This window comes from Phoenix dactylifera, chromosome 10 (assembly GCF_009389715.1).
Source record: "Phoenix dactylifera cultivar Barhee BC4 chromosome 10, palm_55x_up_171113_PBpolish2nd_filt_p, whole genome shotgun sequence".
Lineage (NCBI taxonomy): Eukaryota > Viridiplantae > Streptophyta > Magnoliopsida > Arecales > Arecaceae > Phoenix > Phoenix dactylifera.
In genome coordinates, this window is record NC_052401.1 from 7,194,029 (window position 1) to 7,203,598 (window position 9,570).

General features: G+C 36.4%; 1 long non-coding RNA gene across 1 annotated transcript; it reads left to right on the forward strand.

Annotated features, from left to right (window-relative positions):
- Positions 1-7,486: 7,486 nt before the first annotated feature.
- Positions 7,487-9,570, forward strand: LOC120112183. The gene is made up of 3 exons (XR_005513694.1): positions 7,487-8,523; positions 8,667-8,726; positions 9,331-9,570. It is a non-coding gene; the product is annotated as an uncharacterized LOC120112183 (long non-coding RNA).

The following is a 9,570-nucleotide window of genomic DNA, read 5'->3' on the forward strand; positions in this document are numbered from 1 at the left end:
CCCAAAAGCATTAAATCATGTCTGCAGGCCCTCTTTATGTTCTTAAAACAAGTACTTGTAAACTGAAGATCTTTTAACATTCTAAAATGGAATAATGGAGAACTGTTATGAGCTGATGAGTCTCTCGAGTTCTTCTGCATGTGTACTCTAAATATGTATGATGGGAAGTCTGTATATTAAGTTATTAAATCAGTGTTTAAAAGGGTTGAGGTGAAAAACAAGGCTTCTATCACTCTTGATGAAGAGAAGAGTAAGCTTTCTGGTGCTGCTCATAAGCAGAGCCGGCCCGGGCCCTAGGCGACTGAGGCGGTCGCCTAAGGCCCCGGGCTAATGCAAGGCCCCCGGGAGGCTGACCAAAAGGAAGCAAAGGCCCCGATCTGGGGCTGGCTACGAGTCTTCTCCCTTGATGGAAAGGAGGTGGAGAGTTTCCTGGCCTGCAGAGGGGCAATTTGGGATGTTGGGGACAGTAGTTTTGTTTTGGGTAGGGAGAGCGAGAGAGAGAGAGGAGGGATTTGTTGGCTTGATAGACGCCTGAAGCCACTCTTATCTTTCATCCCTTCTCTTTTTTGGTTTTGGTCTTGGTTTTCCTTCCCTCACATTACTCCTGATCCAGCTGGGCCATCCGGAAGAAAGATAGGGGGATTGGAGATGGACTTCTTCGAGGGTGGAGATTCTTTTAGTTTTCTCCTCTCGGTTTCTTCTCCCCTCTTGGGTGGTAGAGAGAGAAAAGGAGGGAGGGGTTTAATGGCTGCTGTGCTGTGATGTTGCAGTTGCCGCTTGGGTACTTACTTGAAGGGGAGATGGTGGGATGGGGTGAATTTCCCATAATGACCCTACTTTTTCTTAGAGAGGTTCCTTTATGGAAAAATTCTTTCCTTTACCTTGACTATGAAGTGCCATGGGATGACCTTTTCCTATTTGGCTCTTGCTTGACATGGTAAACAGTATTGCCAAGCATTATCTGAGTTATTTAATCAGTTTCATGGCCCTTCATTTAGTATAATTACTTTTATGTGCTTCCATTCAAGAATTATATTAAATAAAAAAGGCTTTTTGTCTATCTTTGTTAGATTTATGTATCTTTGTTAAAATAGTGTACTTGATAGCTATCTATTTTTATATATTTTTTTTAAGTATTTTATATTTATTAAAAAAAATTATTAAAAAAAAGGCCTCGTTCATTGGATTCGCCTTAGGCCCCAGAATGTATTGAGCCGCCCCTGCTCATAAGCCTCATGGTTTTTGTTCCCAAGTTCTTTAAAATCTAATATAATAATGTGAATAAGATGGATTAAAGGTTTTGGGGCTTGTGTTTGGACTTATTCCCGTGCGTGTAGGAGGTCTTTTTTTAGCGTTGGGTTTGTTATCAGGCAAGGGAGTGTGCTTTTCGCGTGTTCCTTAACTTTGAAATTTGGTAAATATCACATATTCCATCTACAAATATACATTAGTAATGTTTTTAACCATGAATAAGATTAAGAACCTGAGTTCATCCACATTATCATTGGAAATATTGTGAAAGTCCATCTCTTTTGAAGCACTAGTTATAGAACTGATGGAAGAGTAATGTGCATACATCTATGAAATGTATCTTAAAATGTAGGATGTGGCATGTGCTACATATGATCTTTGAGTTTTTTACTATTAAGAGTGCCAAAAAGAAAAGTGCAATATGTTGTTGGAAATGCAAAAATCTTGAGTGGACAAAGGCAAGACATTGACAAACCTGACCCCTAGTGTCTTTTCCAGGATAGATGTGTTTAGGCATAGATAAAGCACGATTTACAATCCTCATGGTTGTGGATTGTCCTCAGTAAATAGGCATATTTCTACCTAGTATCCCATCCTTATATTGCATCAACGTTGCCCATTTGTTTGTAGATGGTATTTTAAACTGTATGGTTTGCCATGATATACAGTGAGTGGTTGCCAAACAATTTTCACCAAGGTCTGTCGTACCACCTCATACCGCTCGGGACGGAAACGCCATATCATACCGAGGAGAAAATCGGTATGAAATATACTTTTAAGTTAGTACAAGCCACGTGCCCGCTCGTACCAAGGCGTGTACCGATCCATATCGAGGTGGTACCAAGATAAAAATTGAGAAAAATGATTAGAAACTATTTTGGTACAGTGGTGTATCATACCATGCCGTACCGTACCAAATTGATAAGGTACCGATACAATATCCATTACTGGAATTGCTGACCTTGGTTATCAGCAATCAATTTTGGAAGGAGTTCTTTTTTTCAGGGTGCAAAGTTGAATATGAGTACGAGGCACCGTTCTCTGAGAAATGACGAAATTGAGGTCTTCATCTGATGCTCGGAAAATTAACTATGATGCTTAATTAGTTCTAGCAAAAGAAATGGGTACATTAGCTTCTTTTAATTGAATGATGGCTCAATAGCATCTATCAATTAGCTACAAAAGATCATTTCATTCAAGAAAGCATATCAACCTGCACACCTTTCATCCTCATCAATATTACTCCCATGGATTTTTGGTTGTACCCCACATGGATCAAGCTTTGTGCATGCTACAACTCAATGACAACTTTAATTGTTGTTCAGGCCAAAATCGAATAGCGTGCGGACAAATATTGGACTAAAGGTGAGCTTGAAGAGTATAGTTAGGCTTTTCATCATCTTGATTCTTGTAAACAACTATCCATTAACATTCATCCTCTTAAAAACTATTATGTTTAGTTTAGTGGAGAATATGGTGTTGTTGCTTATTGGCTTGAACTTCTCATCGGTGTTCATGGTACATCCAATTTTCTGTTCTCGCACATAAAGAATAAACTGGGTGATCATTTGTTCCTCTCGATGCCACTTGCAGGGATTTCTTCTAGTGAAAAAAGCTGAATTTTACCATATACCATTGCGGACTGGAGGTTCCTTAGGTGGAATATCTAGGTGTTAATTGAGGTTGTAACAACCCAGGACCTCACCCAAAAGGACTAGTTGAAAGGTATTATTTAGGTTCCTTGATTCTGTATAAGTATTCAAGATCTACCCAGCGAATAACCAATATGGGACTAAACACATGCCCCGCATGGGTCCTTATATACTCCCCCTATTCAAGCCATGTTGTTCTCAGTGAGGCTAAGGTTTCGAATCCATTCAAATCTAATCACAAGCACCATGATCGGCCCATGGTCAGTCTCAAAGAATCCGTGCTGCAGTGTTCCATAGTCCACATAGATTATGGATCAGGTCCGTTCTGATACCATTTGTAACAACCCAGAGCCTCACCCAAAAAGGCTAGCCGGAAGGTATTATTTAGATTCTTTAATTCTGTATAAGCACCCAAGATCTATCCAGCGAATAACCGATGTAGGACTAAACACATGCCTGCACGGGTCCTTACAGAGGTCATTGTTTAATGGGCCAATTTACAATTCAAGCTGTAAAATGGGAACCTTATCAGGTAATACATGAGAAGTTTATGGAGTGCACTTTTAGCTAGCTTTAAAGGCATAATTGAGAATGAAGATGCAGAAATTATACAATGTTTTTTCTAGCTTTCCATACTTTGGTGTTTGGGCTTGTTTTCCTGGAAGGAGCTCGTCAGAGTAAACAGACCATTTCCACAACAGCAATATATGAAAATGTTGTGAATGAATTGATTGAAAATCTTGGCTTGGCTTTAGAGAAATACCATGTGAAATGTTATGTGATCCATCAAAAAAGAAATTAACGAATGCTACGAGCTTAACATTATCCCAAATCATGTTATATGTGTTGGTAATTTGTTCCTTTTTTTCATGTCATCAGCAAAACCTGCAACAAAATGATGGATGACTACGGCTAAGACTAACCATGACAAGTTATTGCAGCTATTTGTAAAAGATAAAGCAGCAGGATCAATTGTTAGAACTTGAAACTGCAGAGAAGAGAGCATGCTGATGGGCTAGGTCAGAAAGTGTAGACCTTATGGACAACATTGACAATATTGATCATATGATGTCTCAAAATGAACTTATTCTGGAGGAATTTAATAATACAATCAATGATACCACTCAACCAGCAATTTCATTTGAAGGAGAATCCCAAGCACCTTCCTTATCTGCAATATCATCAAAAGACAAGAAAAGAAACGGTTTAAGATTTGATGAAGAGTATGAAGTAATAAAGAAGGCAATTTATGATGTTGCTGCTGCAATCGAGGGTGGTCGAGATTCAAAAGGTGAAGGTTTTTGTTCATTTAGTGAAAATTGGACTTTGTCTGCAAGTATAAGGCTTGACCTTTTGAATGTACATGGGCAGGGAAGGCCAAGAAGAGAAAGAATAGAAGATAGAAGTGTCTCAAAGAACAGAGCTGGATATACCATCTTGTATACGAAATGTTAGGCAGGTGAAGTTAGTAGTGCATATTAAAGCCAGTATTCTGATGAGGTGTAGTATAATGTCCATAAGCCCAATGTTGTTATTTTGCTTGAGACTTATCTTACTAGAGAATTCGTTTGGGAGTTCTCAGATCAATTGGTGATGATTAGAAATTCAGTATCATTCTTGAGGAAGGTTCCTCTGGCAAGATTCTAGCTCTTTGGGACTCCACAACTTGGGGATGGTTATTGTTGTTTATGTCTCTTAGTCTGTGATTTGTGTAACAGTTGCTAATTTATCTTCTTTGGCTTGTCTGTTTTGAGGTTTTTATGCAAGCACAGGGATGGATGATCAAAGCTGCCATATGGAGTGACATGATTCAAAATCTTAGGTGGTTGATTCATCGCTTTCATGCCTGTGGATATGAATGTTATATGTATTGCAGAAAAGAGAAGAGAGTGACCTTTTTTATCTGGATCATAACACGGTATGGGTTCAAGGGTTTATTCCTTCCGAATGGATTATTTGATACAGGTTCTTATACAGGATCAAGGAATTCAAATAATAACTTCCGGCTAGCCATTTTGGGTGAGATCCTGGGTTGTTACAACAGCTTTGCAGAGTTAGTAAAATGGATGTCCTTGAGTTTGTTAACCATTATTAACAGAGCAGCAGCTGCTTGCAGCATACCTGGTGAGAATACTCTTGATTGAACCAATTGGCAAGCCTTCTTGCTATAGAAATTGGCAAGAGGTTAGAGTAAGCCATTACCTGGAGACACATCTGAACATGAGGAAATACTTTAGAAGACGGGTGAGAAAGAAACTAGACCAGGTGATCTACTGGTAGCCTCGTTGCCGGGCAATTGATAAAATCTCATTGGACAGTGCAAAAGGGGTTGCTTCATGGTTGTTGAGAATTTAAAATGGAGGCATGGTGAGAGGAGAATTTTGTTTGGAATATGAGCATCCTTGTCTGCAATCTGAGTACTAGTATGACTCGGTTTTGAAACAGTGTAATGGGGGTTTATCCTTGCTTAAACATGGGTAATCCTGACTATCTGGTCAAATCAGGGATAATGGGCTAAATTCTATAATGTAAGTTTCTAGTATTAGCTATGCCTAGGTGATGTAAGCCCATTTAATTTTTGTTTGATCCAAATATAATCCTTATTCATAATTTAAATAGTATTTTATATTTAAAACGTGTGGTGGCAATTTTTATACAAATCATATTTTATGTTAAATATTTAGGAAAAAGATTTAAAAATTTTAAATTCAATGATGCATCCTTCAAACTGAAAATTCATATTGTTAAAAATAATTTTACACTACAAAAGAATATTTAGAAACCAAAGTTCACATCATTTTAGTAGCTTCTAACCTTTGCATTTAGTTGATAAAACAAAAGAACAATATCAATTACATTAAGTATGCTAAATTACAAGATAGGATACATGTTGATAATCTACTTTATTGATTATAATATACATATCTTTGAATATAGATATATTTTGTATCATGCTGCTAAAAATATTTATTTTTGTACCCACATGATGCTTAGATTAGAAAGTACTAAAATATACTATGAATTTTGAATTCCAGTCATTTTGCATCAAGATGTGATCTAACTATTATTACTTTACTATTATGGTAATATAATATTTTATATTATTATAATATAATAACATAGTGATATTTTAAATAAAAATTAAATATTAACATAATATTATATTACGAGGTTCATGGTTTATTCTTTTATTAGGTTTACATATATAAGATCATTCCATGAATTGTGAATTATAACCATGTTGTTGCCCTGAATTCATCTTATTTGTTGGAAAGAAATGAACAATTAGTCAAAGGTAGGAATAATATTGCTGTCGTTGGGAACCGATCTAACCTAGATGTTGAGTTAGTGGTAGGCTGGAGTTTATGGCTCATGCACCGGCTCTCTTTTGGGCTCCATCTGTTCGTTCCTGCTTTTCTCGAATCTTATCACTCGAAGTGGAAACTTTCTTAATCAACTTAGAGAGAATTAGAGAGACCGAATAAGATCACTGCAGACCTCTATGGCCATACGTTGGTAGATTTGAGTGGCAGAAAAATAATTTTGGATGGCACTCCGACGCTGACTCCAATCTGAAACCTCCAAATGGTCGAGCCAGATGTTGAATTTTTAGTGACCGATTCATCTCATCTGCATAGATTGATTTTAATGTATATGAGATGCAAATATCTTGCCAATGTTTTCAATGGGTCTAATTTTATAATTAAGCATTTACTAGTTTGAGAGTTGCACAACTTTTCACAATTAAGATTTCTTCTCTACCACTCAAATCTCATTGATATAGTTTAAGCTAATTATTCTCCAGATTATGCCTTTTCTTTTTACCTGCTAGAAGAGTGAGAATGAGTCTTGCTGATAATATATCATTGTCAAACTACTATAATTTAACATGCCCTATGTAGTTTCAGATCATATTGTGATTCTAGTTCTCCAGTAGATGGGGACAGTTTTAGCCTTCTCTTTCTTTGTGAGTTTTAGTTGCTTATGTCATCCTCTGTTATCTAACAATAATAGAGGTGTACATTTCTCATCTTATATTATGTTGTAGGAGCTGTATTTAGAAGTAATGATATTTGCACAAAATGAAGGTTTTATTTTTGAACTGTGACCATTCTAAACATTTTTGGCAATAAAAAAAGTGATGCGCTATATTTGTCTGGAGGCATAGACTTATCTAAAGTTTGTCACATCTAAGGATTTAGAGTCAGAAGTCATGCTGGTCTTCTTAATGTTTATGATGACTCAGGAGCTTTTATTTGGATTAAACTATTCTATCGTTATTGGTATAACATATTTGACTTCCACTGGCAATGCTTAACTCTTTTTTTGCAATAACAAAACACCATGTACTACATGCTATGTTCATCTAAGATTTGCTATATTTTGTGAACTTCAAGTTGAAAATGAAGTTGGCCTTCTTAGTGCTTATGACACTGGAATTCTTATGCAGGTCAAAGTTATGGGCGGATGCCTTCTTTCCATTATATTCACTAGCCCTTCTTTTGGATATCTATTGTTTTATGATATAATCCCATAAAATCTATCAGGTTTTTTAATTGCTTCATGTAAACTATGGAAAGCAGAGAGTTTTTTCCAGGTTCTCATTGCTACATTTTCTATCAAAACTTAACCTTAGTTCGAATGCAATTATCAATTATAGTTGGTCCCAGCTTTTTATATTTTTCTTGAATACAACTGCCAAAGGAATGGCCTTTTATTTTATACTTTATAGTATCACGCATGCATGCATATTCTTCCTTGGCACATTTGCATCTCATGTGAATGCTCGTCTTCTGTTCTCCTGCACTTGCATCTGAGTTAGGAAATTATGGACATGCTCATGCATAAGCATGTTTTAGGTATAAATCTTATTGCTCTTCGAATGCCTTTTTACATTGAACAGCATATGATTGTCTTTCCTCCATATTAGAAGGGATATAACCCAATTATGTTCCTGGTGATCTGAGGTCCTGGGAGGGACGAACTAGGGATAGTCCTAACTTTTGGCATTCTTGTGCCCAAAGTGGCTGCTCCAGGACTTGAACCTTATGTCATTACATTTGTCAACCCAAGCTTTTTACCATTGCACGAAGCAATGACCCCTCGTTTTTTCCTCCACATTCTAATTGTAATTTTCTTTTGCACCCATCCATTTGTAATTTCCATTCTGACATTTTGTGGATGTCCCGTTGGGAATTGAATCCTTGGAAGAAACTATGGTAATACTGTGGTTTGCTATGTCCTTGGAGCTGAAAACATGCCTATCCATCCCGCTTTAAGAATTAGTATTACTGATCCTTGTAGTGCAACATGTTTATTAAGTCATGGTTTTTATGGTGATAAATTTTATCCCCAAATGCATCTCTATCATTTCGTTCCTAGATTCAACTTGACAGATTTGATCTAATGCTATGTTCTGTGAGAACCATCTCCTCCATTATATCTTGTGATAAACCATGGCATGTCATGGGAACCCTACACTGCCATTTTCACATGTCATTCATTTTTCACAGGGGAATATTCAGTTGATGATGCATGGAATTTTCAAGAATTGCAAGAACAGATTACAAAGGGATATCTCTAAGAGCTGCACAATCTGTTCCCTCCTAAGTTTACTCCAGTAAGTTTACTCCAGTAAGAATAAATTGAAGAATGAAGTGCTTCCCACCCATGGATTTTCCAGTCTTGTTACTAATTATGTTTAAATTCTTGCTTTCTTTTGCATCAAAATTAAATTGGCAAGCACTTCTCTTTTCTGTCTAGGTTTCTTTAAGTTGCTGAGAGAACGATTTCAATATCCAGTCAGTTATTAGTGAGTTAATTGTAAGTTTTCTACAATAGCCTTCAACTTTTGGCTGCATTTGCTGGAAGTTTTAAATTGTCATTTTATATTGGGACACCATTACTGGCAAGCTATAGAGGAGATATCCACTGAAAATAGTAAATTTTGTGATCCAATAATGTGAGAGATTCCAGGGTTCTTTAGCGGTGGGCGAGGCATATCACAGTTGCTAAAAGATTATGCTTCTATTTTTTCATGAATGTGTAAATTATGGACATCTAATTGGATGGCCTATTGAATTTGTTGTTGTATGTATCTTGTGTTGTTTATTCAAATAGCAATAATTTTAGTTAATTCCCTGACTTGTCCATATAGCACCGTATCTTAAATGGGCTGAGAACCATGCCATAATTTCATCGCAGCCAACATTTTGCAGCATTTTTTCACATGGCCTCTGCCTCAAAAATCATGTATGTTAAATGATGTGTTAGGGAATATAAGATGAAGACTGAAGAGAACTGTTGAATGTACATAGCATGTGCATTGTATTCCATTTTGCTGCCATGACATTCTGGTTTTGCATAGTAGTTCCTCTTCAGCTACTAATACAACATCTGACTCTTTTGTTCATATCGATCATTTTAGGAATGCAGATGGGGCACAGAAACAACAGATACAAGGGTGAAGCTCTGAAAACACCAATTCCAAATTTTCAGTTTTGTGATGAACTATTTTTCACTTGGCAGGCAAAATTCATGATGCTCTGAATTACTATTATTATTATTATTATTATTATTATTATTATTGAATCTTAAATTTATCTTTGTTAAAAGGAAAAATGTTAAAAGTTTAGCATATTTGAAGTTTAGAAGACAGAATTGCAAA